This window comes from Diabrotica undecimpunctata, chromosome 5 (genome assembly GCF_040954645.1).
Source record: "Diabrotica undecimpunctata isolate CICGRU chromosome 5, icDiaUnde3, whole genome shotgun sequence".
NCBI lineage: Eukaryota > Metazoa > Arthropoda > Insecta > Coleoptera > Chrysomelidae > Diabrotica > Diabrotica undecimpunctata.
Genome location: NC_092807.1, coordinates 103,822,527 through 103,842,184, shown reverse-complemented (window position 1 = coordinate 103,842,184; position 19,658 = coordinate 103,822,527). Strand labels below are relative to the sequence as shown.

Below are 19,658 nucleotides of genomic sequence, written 5' to 3'. Positions count from 1 at the left end.
AAATGGTACGTTGCTTTCGTCTATACAAACTGCTTTTTCGGGAATATACGATTCTTTGAATTTCTTTTCTAATACGTTTAAAAATTTAGAGATTTTGTGAAGTCTTTCTTCCGGATCGATTGGTTGCTCATTGTTTGATAGATGAAACATCGAAAGTAATATCTCAAATCTATTGCGGCTTATTATTTTTGGAATTCCATTTTTATAAATTCTTTTTTTGCTCCAGTAATTCCTCAATTTTGGCAAATGCATAAGTCCCATCCACAAGACAATGCCCAAAAATTTGCGCATCTCTGTACGATCAGTGTCAACCCATTTACTAAGTCTTGGAGTTCCGCTTCCTGCTGGGGCAGCTTCATTAGCCCCTTCACTGCCAGTAGTCAGTTTAACCTTTTAAGCGCGCCGGGTCGCCTACTAAAATGAAACGCTCGAGTCGTGAATTCGCGTCATTGGCGTGTGGAATGAAAACGTGAATTCGCGTCCTTAGCGTATCATTATAACTTGGTGACAAGTTAACTTTATTAACATTAAAACTAAATAAATAAAAAAAGAGTGTATTTTTAACTTTAACATATTGCTGTATTGGACTGTTAAATTGCATAAACTAACACAAAATGTTCACTTTCAAAAAAGTATAAGGAAAAGTAGTAGCAAGAAAAGGTTATTGTAAATTATTGTGGTATACAGGAAAGCAATCGAGGCACAAAGCTGGTTTGTCTGCATATTCCAGGCAGCAGTACATGGTGTCCTTTCGTTGTTTTTTGGAGGCACACAATTTACACTTTCTTCTTATAGAACGAAAATCTCCATCTTTATTTGGTTTTTTTATGTTTTGCGGAAAGTGCTTTGTTTTTTGTTGTTTAGAAGCTGTTTCGCCGGTTGTATTTTGTTTATGTGACAATAAGTATTGTATTACCTTCAGCCTAAAATCGTAAAAGGACATTTTATCTCCTCTAGGATGATTTTTATTATAAAGGCTAAATGCATTAAACAACATAATTTGGAAAATATGTATTCCAAGTTTAAGGTACCATCGCATACTTTTTCGATCGCAACTGTAATAAGAAAACATCTGATCCTTCTGAAAATGACTCTCTTATCTTTCCATTTGAAAATGTTGATTCCATTTGAATATTTTGAGACAAATTCCCCTTTTTTAAGTTTTGTGTTCAGTATTTCAGGTGGAATATTTTTTCTGTTTGTTCTCAATGTACCGGTAACACATGTACCATTTTGTAATAGGTCATGTGCTAAACTAATGCTTGCATAAAAATTGTCTACATAAATGGCATGTTCCCTATAAAATATGTTTTCACACAATTTCATCACAACTTTTGACGAATGTCCTACTCCACCAATATCAGTATCATTGGCACCAGTGTAAATTAATATTTTTTGAACAATCCCATTAGGCTCGCACAACATATACAGCTTAATACTATACCTGTGGCGTTTATTTTTTATATATTGTCGAAAAATGAGCCTTTCCCTCCAAGGCATCATAGACAAATTTTTCTCCAGATAGTAGATTTCTTCCATGCGTTGGTTAAACAAATTAAGAAGAGGTCGTATTTTAAACAGACGGTCAGTGGGTATGCGTTCACCATCTACAGGATTATCTACAAAATGTATTGCTCTCAGAATGGTTTGAAATCTATTACGGGACATAAAATTTTTAAATACAGGAATATTGAACAGAAAAGTGATATTCCAATAATCTTCTATTCTATTTAGCTTTATTGTACCTGTGTGGTACAGTAGTCCCAAAAATACTTTAAATTCATTCAGAAACACATCTTTCCATTCAGTAATTATAGAATGTTCAGCAACACCTCTTAAAAAAATCTCCTCTGCAAATTTGTTTGTATGTGTAAGAAGGAGGTTGTAAAATTCAGGTGTAGCGAATAAATTAAAACACGAATACGGTTCGTCATTCTCAAGATTTAATGGATTTGTATACCCGTAAAGTCTATTTGCTGTAAAAATTCGTTATCTGTCCAATGCCAAGCATCAGAATTTTGGTTTTCAGCAACCGTAACCTCTTCATCTGAAGACGTTTCATTTTCTGTCACATCAGATGTTGATTCATCGTCTACAGATTCCTCATCGGAATCTAATTCCCCAGAAAACAGCAACTCCATGGCCTCAGGCGTATATTTTCTTTTGAATTGCCACCTAAAATTTAAAACCGAACATAACATCAAATATTTCTGTATCAATCAAGCTAATAAATTTATAGCGGTTTTAAAATTTACCTTTTTGCTTTTTCTCCTTCCGCATGTTCCATTTTATAAGCATCTTTTGATGTACTTGGACGATCCATTAGAACACTTAACTATTATCTACTTCACTCTTTAACAAAATGACAACTGGCCCAAACAAACAACCAACCATCTAGTAATATAATTTAAGGTCACCCTACCACTTCTTCTTCTTCAGTGCCTTATCCGGTCCGGATGTTGGCGATCATCAAGGCTATCATGGTTTTGTTGACTGCTCATGAACCATTGTCGGAGATTTTTCAACCACGAGATACGACGGCGTCCCGGTCCTCTTCTGCCAAATACTTTACCCTGCATAACAAGCTGAAGAATTCGATATTTTTCTTCGTTCCGCATCACGTGGCCGAGGTACTCAAGCTTACGTTATTTAATTAAATTAAGCACTTCTTTTTCTTTTGTCATGCGCTGTAGGACCTTAACGTTGGTGACATGGTCCACATAAGATATAACCCTACCACGCCAACCAAATATTATACCTACATATTCAGCGTTGCCAATATTATAGGCAATATACTTTACAATGTCCGAAAACGCGTATTCACGTCCTTGGCGTTACAATTGAAACACAGAAGACGCGAATTAGCGACTTTGGCAGTGAATGGGTTAGCAGTATTTCTTTGTGCAGCAAATCTATTGGTTTCTTCCACAAACAATGAGATAATTTCATCTTCCATGAAGTAACTTATAGAAGAGACTCCATGAAGTTTCTGGATTATATTTTCGGGTACACTGGTGTAGTCATAAAGAAAATTAAATTTTAATCTGTCCCCTGCCACTGGCTCTCAGTTGGTCTGGGGTATATTATCGGTAAAAGGAACTACTTCAATAACTTCGTTCTCGACATCAAATGCAGCTAATTCATCCTCAATTGAATCGGAGCTTCCTTCATCATATAAGTAATCTCGATCTGCAATGGAGTCATCCTCGGAATAGTCTGCTGCTTCAACATCAGACAAATTTTTCAACTCCCAAAGCAGTTCTTCTTCTATAAGTCTTCTTCTTGCTATTATTGTTTAAAATCTGCAACAAAAGAACTAATGAAATGCGTGACCACTGGTGAGTAATTGGTCCTACAATGTAAAATTACAACCTGGGACCGCGTGACCACCGGTGGACACTAAAAAAAATCACAAAAAATAAAGCTGAAAAAAAGTGTTTATAGTTTAAAATACAATAATAAACATTTAAAAAGAAGGTTTCTAGAAAACAAAACATTTTAGATATTTGGTCACAGTGAGTGAACAACCAATTACAGCGTAGCGCTAAATGTGCTAGAAAACGCTGAATTGCAACTTTTACATCACAAACGATCTGCTATGTTTAAAACTGCTCTTTTTCAATTACATTAGCACGTTTTTTAAAAGTTCCTAACTTTACCACAAATTACACCGTCTTTTACTGTAATATGCGATGGTTTGTAATGTTAAAGTTTAAATTCTGCATTTTTCAGTCATATTACAAATGCCTCATATTTGCTGGCATAACAAAAAATTGAAATTTCATGTTGTAGGTTGTGAAGATTAGTCTATAAAAATGGAAATTTTACTAGAGAACTGGCTTTATTTGCGACTCAATAAAAAAATTTCGTACGAAAGCTGTACTCTTCACCTTTAAAATGCATTTTGGTTGTTGTTGATAGGACACTGATTAAAAGCTATCGAATTTTTATCGTCGAGTTGATACAAATAATTTTATTTAAAATTAATTTCGTGTGCGCAACTGACATTGAAAATCGCTTGAAAGTTTCTTCTTCGCTTAAAAAAGTGCTAATAAACATTTATGTTTTAAATTATCTCAGCTACCTTTTTTACTTGAAACTTCAGCGTTTTTAAGTATATATCAAATTCGTTGCGAAATATTTTATGTTACATGTACTTATATTTGTTGTCAAAACTCAAAATCGAAATTTCATGTTATAAGTATTGAATATTAGGCTCTAACAACAAAAATTCTATAGTGATAAAAGTGATAATTTTTTTTGATCTGAGAATCGTAAAAAAAATTCGCGCAACGTCTATCTATTTAACACTTTATACAAAAGCTTCACTCTCCACATTTAACAACCATTTAAATTTTTGTCGAAAGATTGTTTTGATCAAAGGATATCAACTTTTTACCATCCAGTTGAGATAAATTTTATTTAAAATTGATTTTGCGCGTAACTGACATTAAATATCTCCGGTCGCTTCAAGCGTTGTTTCTGAGAGAACAGTTCATTTTACACAAAAAGTGCTAATCAAAATTGTTTGTCCAAAATTATCTCAGCTAGATTTCTTGGATGTAGGAGTAACAAACTTTTTGCATCTTCTTTGGGGTTCCAAAATTGATATCTTCACAAAAATTTAGCTAATTAGTATGATTTTCGGAGATTAAATGTATGGCGACTGGACTATATAGTGAAGCCCGTTTTTGTTCCTAGTTAAGGATGAAAACAAAAATACAACTCGTAAAAATGAGCAATATTTGAAAATTCAGTCCCGGCAAAATCGTACCCATACAACTGTGGATCTGAAAAAGCAATTGTCGATGTAAGTGTAAACACTGGAATAAAAAGATTAAAGGACGCTAGTTTACATTTAAAACGTCCTGATAAAGTTCCGAGGCACAGACAACATTCTCACAATACTAGAGTTACAATTTGAATAAACCCCAGCTAACTAGAATGAGCAGCAATGAAGTTGTTTACGGACGAAAAGAATACAATCATAGCGAGATGTGCACAATAAACAGACTCTCTAGAAAAGTACGCAGAATATAATCTAGCAAAAAATGTTTTGGTGACGGTTCAATTCTAATCTGGGGTGGGATTAGCTGGCAAATTTGCACCGAGCTTGTAACGATAAGACTACCAAAGAGAATTGAAATACTATTATAAAATAATACCTCAATCAACTATGGAAGTTTATCGTCTATGCTTGGCCTAGCTTAGTCTCTTAAGTGTGAATCCGTCTTGTCTTAAACTATGAATTAAACAATGAAAATTCAGTTGATAACAAATAAACAATAAATTAACTAATCATATTTATATATAGTTATAGTTTTAAGCAGTTATTTAGTTCTACACTAGCGGACCAACTCGACATCGAGTTTTTTAAATGAAATTTTTATTTTGCGAGAAAAATATACAATATATACAATGACCGGAAGTAAAAATATTTTTATCAATAACTCAAAAACTATAAATGATAATTTCGTGAACTTACATTTTTGAACTCTACGTTGAATTCTCTATTGATTTGACTAATAAAAACGAAACCGGAAGTCGACCTCAAAACCGGAATGCAATTTTTAGTTCATCAAATGTCGACATGGATATCATTTAGCAGTTAATTTTGCATGCTGATCACGAATCCGGTGTCAGATTTGCTCTATCTTGACGTTTTATGCGCTTTTCGGGTCACTTCCGGTGTCGGATCGCAACCGGAAGTAAATATTTAGATTTGAGAAAGAGAGAGGCCGCCAACTATTTTTTTAAGAAAAAATAGTAAAAAAGAAACTGATGGTTAAGGAATTAATAAATTAATAAAGACATTAAAATAAAATATTTATTTAAATATAAATTAATAAAGATGTGACGTTTATAACGTTACAATCTGGTTCAGGTGGATGTAATAATGTATTAATTGCGTTCGATAATCTTGAGGTTGTTGGTATCGATGCTATGGGTCGACTATGAATGATTCAACGCAAATCCAAAAGAACATCTGTACAAGAACAAGACGCAGTTTTTTACTGGAATGCAGAATTACAAATGAACGCACATGCAGAATGATTTTGAATTCCACAGGCAACCATTCAAGAACTTCTGATGAGTATGTCTATGAGGATGGCAATACCAAATACTACCTTGTTATTAATGATTTTTTTATTTTGTGGGAATTGTTGTTTTTGCCAATTAAATGTTGTGATTACCTGTTTTTTCGTTAAGTCGCCTGTAGATCTGATGGTATATTGTAGATTATATCGAATTGCTATAACTAAATAAAATAAATTTAATGTTGCTTATAACTTTTCGGGAAATCATCGGATGATGTGTGCTTTCAGATGTTCAGTGGTATAGTGTCGTAATAAATTTGGTAATAATTTATTAATTAAATTGTAGTGTATGCTGAATGCCGGTCTATGATGTCAAAGTATACATTATTTTATTACATTTTACCTTTTTTTTAAATTTGTACATTTTAAGTTTCAAAATAATGCGTTCAGTATAATAGTTATCCGTGTTCCACCATTGGAAACAAAATGTGATTCTAGAAGTGTCTATATTTTAGTGTGTGTAATATTATAGTACCCTAATATTAATTGACATTATGCTAATACGTACTTCCCCTCCCCAGCCATGGTTTCATTATGTTCCCGTAAGCGTCGTAATATCTGGCTTTGAATTAAAATGAACTTGATTTCAAAGCAACCAAGACTATCACTTCTTGGATTTAATTGTAAACTTCTGCAAGAGGGTATTATCGAATTTCTCGATTGTCGAACAAACCGATTATTCTGCACTGTGTAAACGAAGATGAGATTATTTACCAGACAACATCAGTTAACGTAAAGAAAATGCTTTAGAGGAAAAGTTTAATTGAAATTTGATTAAAGGGTTATTTATTTAAAGGAGAATAACTGAATATTTGTTTATATAGTTAAAATAAGAATTTGATATTTTACGAAATACAAAATCATTTATTAACGTGCTTTAAAGAAAACAAAATTTTTAGAATATGTCTGACTTGGGCAATAGTTTGATGTTCGGAACAATATAATAAGAAAACTGTATCAAGTCTTCAAAAGAATCCACTGACACGTTTGGTTTTTTGGGTAATATGTAAATAAAGATCATTGGAAGTTCATTGATAATAAATGTTAGAAGCTGAAGTGACAGATTATCACAAACATTGGCTTTGCCATTCTTTGTTTGTTTTATTGCGCTTCTAACTGTTTTACGTAAAAATCGGTGGATATTTCTCCTGTGTAAAATTTGAGTTTTCTGGAATTTCTGAACGAGTATATTGTAGTCATTATACTTTTTATGTGAATTTAAATTGAAATAACCACGTAATTACATGGCAAATATATATATATATATATATATATATATATATATATATATATATATATATGTATATATATATATATATATATATGTATATATATATATATATATATATATATATATATATATATATATATACATAAAAGATTATATCTTTTAGCAAAAGCTGCTATCGCTTTGTTAAATAAAATAGCCCAATATATGGCATTGGAGGACAAATTCGTTAAATTTCCCGTGCTCGAATCCAAATAAATAGAGTGTTACGACTAATTTCAGAATCTTTGCTTTATCACAGACTCATGTTGATACAAATTCAAACTCAGAAAGTCCAACGAATGTCTCCTAAAACTTAACCACTGCAGTGGTTGGCGTACAGAGGTGCCACCTACTTTGGTGGCCACGAACGAAAACGATACAATAATATAGTTTTCTGTCCTTTGGGCTATACCAAATGTGTAAAAGATTAAATTTGTTAGCCAAAGCTGCTATCGTATCTGAATTGAATGGCCAAATATATAGCCTAGGAGGACAAATTCGTCAACTTTTTAGCATCCCTGCTTCATCAGCCACTCAGGCTGATACAAATTTAAACTATGAAAGTCCAACAAATGTTGGACTAAATTCCCCTAAAATGAGAAGGAAATCGTTGCTCTCACAAACGAAAACACCAGAATTACAGACGCAAATGAAATAGTACAACTCGTCACTAAATTCTACAGCGAACTACACAAAGTCCCTGGAACGCTTGAAAGAGCAATCAGTAACCAAGTAAGTCCTTCCAGTAGAATCGACAAATACAAAAATAAAAAGCGGTAAAGCACCTGGAATAGATGGCATAACAGTGGAAGTGCTTAAATACGCTGGCAAAAAAACTGGAAAATCTTAGCAGGCATATTTATTCATAAATTTACGGAGTCTTAAGTATAGTGCTGAAAGACTAACTAATAAAATTCTATCAGTTATAAGAGATATTATTAGTGAGTGTACCAGTGAAAATATTGTGAAATTTTTTAGAGACTGTAACATATTAAACCAAATATAAGTATGTTATGTATTTGTTATTTGTAATAATTATTGTTTACATTAAATCCATCCGTTATAAAAAATATCATGCTTTTTTAAAATTCTACTAAATCAGGGGTAGATACATTAGAGCAGAAATACATAATGATACTGGTAGAAGAACAAGAAGATGGCCATGTGCGATATGATATCCTATTATGAATATTGTCTCTATAAATTCGGTTATGCTTTTTCAAATTCGTCGGCTTACCGCTGCTCTGAAGAGTTCTATAGCACTGCATTTAAACCAATCCCTTAAATTCTTCAACCATGACACTCTCCTTCTTCCTATACTCCTTCTTCCTCTTATCTTTCCCTGTATTATCAGCCTTAGCAGTTCATATCGCTGTCCCCTCATTACGTGTCCCAGATATTGTAACTTTTTTATTTTTATTGTGTTTATTATTTCGCATTCTTTGCCCATTTCTCGCAATACTTCCGTGTTAGTTTTCTTGTGTGTCCATGCTATTCTAAACATCCTCCTGTAACACCACATTTCAAAAGATGACAAAACACATAGTCAATGATTTTTGTGATTTTTGGTGACAATTAAGAATGTGACATGTGTAATGGCCAAAACCGCAACGTAAATGTATCTGCTATGTTGCTTTTCGCTGTTCAGATATTAGAGATTCCAAAAATTGACCATTACTTTTTTGAACATGGCCATTCGATGATGGAGTGTGACTCGGTCCATGGCCATATTGAGAAAGCATAAAAAAATGTGGACATATTGACCCCACTGAGTAGTACTCCATTGTAAGAATGGCGTCAAAGAAATCAAAATACACTGTACACGAGATTGGACAGGAAGAAATTTATGACTTCAAAGCTTTTGCCACAATTCTAATAAAAAACAAAAAAGTGGGCATCGATGGTAGTAGTATAAATTGGCTAAAGTTAACATGGCTGCAGCACGGAAAAGATGATAATAAACATATGTTTTTTAAATAAAACAAGGAAAATAAAAATTTCGGGTCTTTTGAGGTTATCCGAAAAGAAACTAGGAAATTTTAGATGCCAAATTAAACAACGGCATATGAAGGACAAGGGCCAATAAAAGAAGAAAAATATAAGGAATTAGAAGAACTGTGCAATAAAGGCATTATTCATTCCCAGTATCATCTCTTCTTTAAGTCGTTGCTCACCAACAAGAATAGGATTAAGATTAAGCTTTTCTAAAATAAAATGGTACCTACTATTGCTACCGAGAATGAATATGACAAAGACACAAATTGTGATTAGTTTAGGAATATTAATGTTAAATGAACATTTGCAATAACGCTTAACGATATTAAGACTTTCTAGAGAAGTTCCATGTATCGTTTTCTGAGCGACTTCCAAAGTGGAAATCGAAACGTCAAATAAATTTGTTTTAAAATAAAATAGTGGCTGATTTCCAATAAAAATAGTACTAGAATTCTTCCTTTTAAAACTTTTTTCAAATAATAAAATTCCAGCGATTACAAATGTATTACTGTAAAGTTATTTTTATTATATCACTCATCTTTCGTTCGAGAATAGTTCATCAATAATATCAATAAAGCCACATCTGCCATTCTTGTGACGTAATAAACGCTTTCAGTGATATTTCAGTCTTAAATATAACTTCCAGATTACTTCAACTTTCAAATGAGTGAGTTGTTAATATACACTGAATAAAAGGTACAACATGTATTTTTAATTTTATTTAAGCATATTTATACAATGGTATATAATGGAGGTAGGTGTAGCGACGAAGGAAATCAGTTACACTGACGAAAAAAGTCATAATCTACAGAATTCGCTAAAATAAACAAGTTTTTCTAAAAAAAATCTACAACATATAAAATATGTAATGTTATTTTGTTATAAATAAACTATAAAATATAAATTTATAATAAAATTAAAACATTTTTCGGATTTGGCAATGCGTTATTTAGGTAGCTCTATTTAAGATACATCCGATTAAAACAAATGAATAGAATTGCTCAATTAGAAGCCGAGAAAATATATTCTGCCCCAAACGCTTCTTTCAGTGCGTTACTAATTTTGAAGTCATAAAGGATTTAAGAATGTCGAGAATTATTGCATGACATTTTAGTTAAATCTGACAGTTGCAGGATAGTAATCGGCTAAATGTGAAAAGGTTATCTTTATGGAAATATAGAATAACAACAATTCAATTTTTTTTATTTACATATTAGAGGTCATGTCCTGTATATAAATTTTTATTGCGCATTATATTGCAACTACAATTACTATTTAAATGGGAACAAGCCACAATTAAAGGTTAAAGTACGTTTATGGACGTTTCAATTTCCACTTCTGAAATCGTTCTCAAAATACAAACATTAGTAAATTAAACAAATTTTTGTTTTTCTGTTACTTAGTGAAAAATTTTTCTAATAATTTAATTTTATCTGACTCATTTATATTGACAATTCAGACATACATTATACATTTTAAAGTAGACGACTTTAAAATTATATTGCCAATATTGTTGACTTGCGCTCCTGGGGCGACTTTACTTATACGATAGTTTATTCGATTACATGAAATCAACTTTAACTTGAGAATATCCGTCAGAAAAAATGATAGCATGTAATTCGTCTTTAAAAAGACAAATACATGCCATGATGACAGTAAAATTCTCCTGTTAGTAATTCCATAGTAAATTATGAGGGAAAAACCATGAAAAATTACATGCGATGATCTTTTCTGATGGATATTCTCAAGTTAAAGTTGATTTCATGTAATCGAATGAACTATCTTATAAGTCGTCCCAGGAGCGCAACTCAACAATATTGGCAATATCATTTTAAAGTCGTCTACTTTAAAATGTATAATGTATGTCTAAATTGTCAATATAAATGAGTCAGATAAAATTAAATTATTAGAAGAATTTTTCACCAAGTAACAGAAAAACAAAAATTTGTTTAATTTACTAATTGGAAATTGGAAATTGACTAAGTGGAAATTGAAACGTCAATAAACGTACTTTAACCTTTAATTGTGGCTTATTCCCATTTAAATAGTAATTACTTTAAAATTTCACAAGAAAATAGCTTCAGAACAATATTGGAACTGCAGTTTGTCATAATTCCTATTCCATACATTCCAAGGAAATTGTTTAAATACACTTCATTCGCTTAGCTCGGGCATATTTTGACAGATTCATTGTCGGAAACCTACAACACAACAATTCCTACTTCTCAGTATTCATAGCTCAAGTATCCTACTATTGCAGACTTCTTTCTTTAAAAAAAGAAGAATTATTCTAAATAGTGGAAGTGTATACTAAACCCATCAAATTTTGGGTAGTATATATTTAAAAAATATATTTTAGTTGTTATAATTTAACATAACTATTTATTATATGGTGCAGATAAATAAATATTGATTATCGGTAATTCACAAAGTTCTATTTTATTTACTATTTAGTTTGTTTACTATTAATATTGGCTATGAGTACGTGTGCTTGGTTGTATAGTAATTTCCAGCCACTTTTAGTCTGTCAAAAAGTAACTATCTTCGCAAAAAAATAATTACTAAATTCACTAGACAGTTCGGACTGGGAATAGAATAGAATCTTTTAAAAGTTGAGTGCGAGATAAAAAATTTTACTGGTAATTGCAAGACATCAAGGCAAACATTCCTGTAATAAAATAGCATGGATTGAAATCAGTCATTTCGGATTTTCCGATAAGTTTCTGTGATAGCCAATAGTTTAATTTTGTGAAGATTTATAATTAAATAGTGGAAATAGTTTAAATATTGAAGTAATTGACTGTTGAGTTATTCTACCAGATTTGGTGTGCAAATGAAAGAGTGTTATGAAGTTTAGTTCAAAAAACAATGTAAATAGTTTAAATAGTAAAGAAGTCGATTTTTGAGTTAATCTACCAGTTCCAGTATGCAGATGAAATAGTGTTAATGGAGTTTAGTTAAAAAACAAGATACCGAATGTATGTTTTTCTTCTTTTTTTATGAATAATAAAAATGAATATTATATTTCAAACAATCCACAATCCGATTTAGAATCTGATTCATTAAAATCAATGATTGTAGGGGATATGTGGCTGGCATCAATTATGTCTTACATTTCAAAAAAAAAATGTCGTGGTTATAAAAAACCCCGTTTTAATACATATAAATATCCATAAAAGTAATAGTTTAAGATATTTCCTTAATGTCTTTCCTGAATTCACAATCTGATTCAGTATCTGATTCGTTAAAATCAATAATTATAGGAGATATGTGACTGGCATCAATTTTTTGGCTGTCTCCCAGTATTCGTTTATGATATCTTCTGCATGTTTTACATATTCCTTCCATTTTTCTGGTGTAACCTTAAATTTGACCACAATTATTATCCAAATATTATGTACGAATTTTAGTACGCTTGAATTACCTGTTCTAATACTTCTCTCAAAATACTTAATACAGAACTTTCATTTACAGTACCTGCAGAACTTATTTTTGCATCAAAATATCTTTTAGAATCTGACCAAACATTCTCAATTAGGTTAAACTGGAAATGATATGGAGGCAATCTCAATACTCTATGACCATTTTGAAGTATCAGTACATCTAATCTATAGAATAAAACAAATATAATTCCATTTATTAAATATCTCTGAATATATTGTTGAAAACTTTATCTGGTAAATGTTTTTTTACCATCTCCAGTAATTCAAGTTTTATCATGCTTGTTGAAACACGTATATCTCTCCTTTTAACCATTTTACTAAAGAGTGTTTAGTCCAACTTGAATTTGGTATTTTTTCCACTAAACAGGAGTGGTAAGATGCAATGTCCATAATTATTAACGACGGTTCTTCTAAATTTGGCAAAAGTTGATATTCAAACAATTTTTCAAAATTTTCTGCATTCATCGAATCATGATAATCTCCAGTTTTTTTTCCACGTTTGAAAATTAAACTGCAATTATTAATGAATCCATTTTTACAACCCGCATGGAGTACAATATATCGTACACCTTCTCCGGTCATCTTTCTAACAGTATTAATGCTGCCATCTTGCCAACTCTTGCGGAATCCTCCCTTACTATATCCAGGTCTCATCCAAGACAACTGGTTGTAACGGGTGTTCGATTAGATTTTTTCGATTGGATATATTGAAGTTTAACCATCTGAATTTCATATCTTTTAAAACCGTACTCAGTGAACTAGTCGAAATGATAATTTCATGTATGTGCTTTAGTTTTTCTTAAAGGGTATGAAGTATGAAGGGTAACATGTTCACCTAATATGAACAAGAAAAAATGTGAATACGCTAGTGATATTTCAGTAGGTTATGACAAACTATATTTTGATACAAACCCTCACTAAACATTCTGTATACACGAGTTCTAATAACATATTCATCGTTATTGGTTAATGAACAGCAGAAACTGGCAATAAAGTTGTCCCAGTCTCTTTCTAATTGAAAATAATTTAATAATTTTAATAGTCTTTGTTCTTTCCCGGTATAAATCGGCATATTTAAAATATTTTTATGAAAATAAATACAAAATTAAATTTTCACTGTAAAATGTCTATAAATACTAACCTGGAATGACAATTATCATTTTATCAGTTGACATTGTGAAAGTACTGTCAAGATCGAGACCATCTACGTCAAATTATATTTATGGGCATTATTGATTGGATATCTATTTAGCGTATTCTAAACCCCAACCAATTATACATCCGTAAGTAGAAATCGCTTAAATATGCAAATATCCGTGAATGATATATAATTTTCTAAGTTCTATGTATAATAATCACAGACTCACGTTGTTTTCTGTCACTTATATCTTATGAAAATTTTCAAAACACATAAATTAATATCGAAAACGAGCTCCGAAAGAAATAGGTAATGGTTTAAAGATTACCATCCCAATGTTAATAACTTCGTTGCAAATACCGGTTAACTTTGATTTGAATTCTTTAAAATACGTTAGATACTGTTGAGTCGATGGATCTTTACCCGGGCGTCATCATATAAAAAATACAAAATAAGTCGGAAATTTACTCGACACAACCACAAGTGACAGAAAGTGGCTACTGCTCCGATCACGGATTATATTATAAAATTTGACGTTATCAAATAAATATAATGTAAAATGTTAGTTTTGCTTTAAAATGTTGGTGAAAGATTACAGCTACATTAGAAATAGCTAGCTTAATAAATCCTTTTAATATCATTAGTGATTAATAAATAAACTATTTATAAAAAAAATATATAATCAAAAACACAATAAAATATACAGTGTGTTGATGTAATAGGTAAGAGTAAAATTTTAACAGATAACAGATATTATAGATAAGGACATTGTTTTGTTGACCATAGGAATTAAGATGTATTGCAATCCTATCTCTAGAGTATATTTATTATAATTATTTAAAACAAATTTTTTGGTTATGTTTTAGCCTTAATAGCAATACAAATAGAGAAGTAAGTAAATAAGTATTGTTATTGAAAATTGTACAAATTTTATGGACAAACCTTATATACATATATAAACAATAACACAAGAAACAAAAAAAAATCAGAATAAGAATCGTTTGTAATTTAAAATAAAAAAAATTAAATGCTTCTAAACTTAAACATAAAAAAATACTAACTAATTAAGAACCTACAAACTTCGTAAAATCAAAATCAAAATAAAAAAAATCAAAATTAGGAAAGCAGATTAATGAATTAAAGTCTCAAATATTCCATCCCTTGTGCTAAACAGTAACCAAATCTGTCATAGAGATTGTTCCTCATATATTGGAGTCGGGATGGTGTAATGATTACAGAGAAATGAAGTATTTTTGCCCTTAATTCTACTAGGTTTGTGGCCCTTTCAAACTTATGCCTATAAATGTTTTCTTTGAGAAAACCCCAAAAAAGAAATCGATAGGTGCTAAGTCACAGGGTCTAGCGGGTCATTTAATTGTACCACGTGTACTTATCAGTAGATCAGGAAACGTTTGATTGAGGAAGTCAATAGTTGCTTTAGAGTTGTCAGCCGATCACCCATCCTATTGGAAATAAACCTCCTGAAAATTAACAGAAAGGCGTCGAACTGCCGGAATGATCTCATTCTGTAACAGTTATAAATATTTGGGCTCGTTTAGGTTTCCATCGATAAAAAATGGACCGACAATATTGTCGCTGAACATCCCAGTCCAAACATTTAACTTTTGCGGATGCTGCGTTCACACTGAAACACTGAGGTGCTTATTTTTCCGAGAATAATAATTTCCAATGGATGGATTATGTTTTTATGTAATGAAAACATAGATTTGTCAGAAAATAAAATATTTTTAAAAAGTGTACATTTTAATTCTGTTTATCTAACATAAATTCACAAAAGTCCATCCGTCTAAAGTTATCTTCCGGAAACAGTTCTTGTGTTGGTTGTATCTTAAAACAGTGATACCCATTCCTTTTAAGAACTTTCTGGACAGTTCGAGCATTCACGTTAACTTTCCTAGTAATTTGTACACTATTTCAGGGTTCACTAGCTTCCACAAAAGTACAAATATCAAGATCCCTGTTTTGACGTTCCTCATCGACAAGTCTAACACGTGGTTCATTACCTTAATGACACTTTTTACAACTGTTTACACATCCCGAAGTTTAAAAATGTTTAATGGTATGTTTAGCTGTTGTAACACTTGGTGAAAAACTTTATATACTTGGGATCTCTAGTCACGTCTGATAATAACGTTACGGAGGAAGTGAAGAGGCGAATATTTATTGCAAATAAATGTTACCATGGCAACTAAGATCAGATAATGTCGCAAGAAAAACAAAATGCCAAGTATATAAAACCCTAATAAGACCGGTACTCACCTACGGTTCAGAAACCTGGACACTCACTAAAAGAGAGGAAACGTTGTTAGCCACCTTTGAAAAAAAAAAAACTTGCGACACACACACACACACATATATATATATATATATATATATATATATATATATATATATATATATATATTGTTATGATGTATTGTTTGTGAATGATGAGCAATGAGTGTTTTTAATAATATAGGGTTTTTATCGCGGTTCTCAAAGAATTAGTTTGTAAGCACTTTTTAAATTATCTTTATTATATCTATTATGAAACACACATATATATCTAACATAACCAATGTAAAGTTTAAAATAAACTATCTTTAAATTAAAATTCTTATTAAACTAATTAAATTCTATAGACAATGCAAAATTTAAACAACCTATCTTCAAAATTGAAATTGGTATGACACTAACTAAATTATATTAACAAAATTTTGTACCTTTCTTTCACTGAATGCCTAAATGAACTGTTTTCCACTATATAGATTTTAATCACCACTCAATATCTTCGTTCTCAGCTTCGGTTATCCTTGTTTTTGTGAAATTACTTTTTCCAATTATCAGCTTCCACCAATTTAAAATATTTTTCTTCACCAACATTTATAAACCACCAAGCAAACCAGCAAACAGCATTTATATTTATTCTTCTTTTCAATATACCAATATCCAATCAACAAATATATTATATATTTATATTTATTCTTCTTTTCAATATACCAATATCCAATCACCATATAATTATCATAAGTTGATTTATACTAATCTCCAATCATAATATAATTTTTAATTTCTTCCAATATCCAACCAATATTCTTCTAATATACTTTCCAATATTATCAAATTTTAATACTAAATCACCGATTATTACATAGTTTATACTTTCTTCCTAATTCTGACTAAACTGTAACTGATCTGACTTCTTCTTACTAACTGAATGGCTAACTCTAACTAACTTTCATACTAAACTGGCCATCTTGAATCCAAATCACCGAGTATTTATACCTTTTTAATCTTTCAGAACCATCTGGTAAGTAAATCCTGTTCGATTTGTTCTATTCCCTACCTATATTAATGTTCTGGAAAAAGTATATGTTCGATCCACCGACATAATCATATTCGAGAAAGTTCTTCCGTAAACAAAGGTTAAATTCTGTATTCTAGAGAATTCCTTTCTTTTCTATCGAGAATTTTGTTGACATTTAGGCTTTTCAGATCAGAATATACACTTAAATCAGTAACTTAACACTCTAATTTAATAAACTACACATTTTAAACAACATATTATTATAACCCCACTTATATTCGTAATTATTATTTAAACGTCACTTTAAAGAGTATTTTTGGTTGCCTAGTCACATGGCTCACTTAAATATATCTACAACATTATAATTACTAAAATAAAACTTTTTTTTTTACACTTATTACATGCTAATTTCTTAAAAATGCCCTCACATAAATAATTTTTATAAAATTTTTTAGTATATAACTTATTAAAATAACCAAATACTTTTAATATCTAATATTATCTAGTATATAACTTATAAATTAATTTTTTAAACACCAATCATCTCAATATATATATATATATATATATATATATATATATATATATATATATATATATATATATATATATATATATTGATTTAGAGTATCAGCAATCGGTCAGGAAATAAAACTCTATTTGTTCAGTCTCAATATTTCGTCACGATTTTGTGACTTCTTCAGGAGAAAACTGTAAATTTATTAGAATAATTAATGATTATATGTAAACAAAATGAATATTTTAATACTTACAACTATAAGAATGAAAATTTAAATTTTTCTGGCATATCTAAATAAATGACATATTTTTGTTTGATTTTATTAAGGAGTTATGGTAACCGCAATATGTTATAGAGTGAATTCCCGTTGTACAATTTATATACTACTCGCTGAAAATTGTACAACGGGAATTCACTCTATAACATATTGCGGTTACCATAACTCCTTAATAAAATCAAACAAAAATATGTCATTTATTTAGATATGCCAGAAAAATTTAAATTTTCATTCTTATAGTTGTAAGTATTAAAATATTCATTTTGTTTACATATAATCATTAATTATTCTAATAAATTTACAGTTTTCTCCTGAAGAAGTCACAAAATCGTGACGAAATATTGAGACTGAACAAATAGAGTTTTATTTCCTGACCGATTGCTGATACTCTAAATCAATATTTAAAACAGTACGGTCGAAAAAATCATTTGAAAAATATATATATATATATATATATATATATATATATATATATATATATATATATATATATATATATATATATATATATATATAAGGACACAAAAGAAAACGGAATATGGCGAAGAAAATGCAACTCTGATTTATACACAATATACCAGGATCCTGATATTATAACATTTATTAAAATAGGACGGCTGAGTTGGATAGGAGATGTAGAAAGAATGGAAGAAGGCGAAATACCAAACAAAATATTCAAACAGATGACGGTAGGAAAAAGAATTTGAATATTTGTTTTTCTCATTTCTTTATCTTGTTGCACTATTTCACACTTTTGGCTCCTCTCCTACTCCTTATATTTCTTATAAATTTCATCTGGTTTCTTTCCACCAATACGTGATCAATCTGGTTAACCATCCTTCCATCAGGAGATATCTAGGTTAGGTAGTATGTATTTCTTTTCATTCTAACTAAATGCTCCTCACTGCCTGATTAGTCTTTGGCCATTATCGTTTGTCACTTTATACTTTCTATGTATTCCAACTGCATTATACATAGCTTCTTTCCCTACTATTGCATTGCTATCACCGATTATTATTTTTATTTCATGTTTTGGTAGATGGCATTAATCATCGTTTTCTCAGATGTGGAGAGTATGTTAATTATAATTATATTTCTTTTTTTTTCCTTTTATTTATATTGCGCAAATGAAGAAAATGCATGCAAATTGAAGAAATAATAGAATAGATAGAGTTATCAAGTTGCTTTAACGTCTTTTATAGCAGCTAATGAGAAGATTAAAGACGAAAATCCGCAATAAAACAATAACATAGCTAATACAAACACTGTAAAATCAAACCTCTATCTTTAGAATGTACAAAACTGTCTTCTGTATATTGCGGGACATTTTCAAAATAGCCGTTCATTTAATTAAGGTTGTACGTCGAAGAACCATCAATTACGGTAATGCTTAATAAATGGCAAGCCTTTATATAACTTCTCGTCATCATAATAAAATTCGAAACAATGAAACCAGTAGGCCCTTTTACAATACAACCCTTTGAAACGTAATTAACAAAAAGGTGACACGTAAACTTGAAAGCCATTAAAACCTTTGCCATAAAATAAAAACAGAAGTGGAAGGCGGTAGCGTCAAAGACGCGAGGTTCTTTTATTTACGCAATATTTCT

The 19,658-nt window shown here is 30.6% G+C and overlaps 1 protein-coding gene across 3 annotated transcripts in view; it reads left to right on the top strand.

The window, feature by feature from the left end:
• The window catches only part of LOC140441595 (diuretic hormone receptor-like), an 890,067-nt gene that overhangs the window by 160,946 nt on the left and 709,463 nt on the right, over nucleotides 1-19,658 (top strand). The window contains exon 1 of one of the 3 annotated variants that reach the window (XM_072532431.1): nucleotides 12,212-12,341. The exons of the other annotated variants lie outside the window; for them this stretch is intronic. The gene's annotated coding sequence lies outside the window, so the exon portion shown is untranslated. Of the gene's footprint in view, nucleotides 1-12,211; nucleotides 12,342-19,658 lie in introns of those variants that run through there. 3 annotated transcript variants of the gene reach the window in all.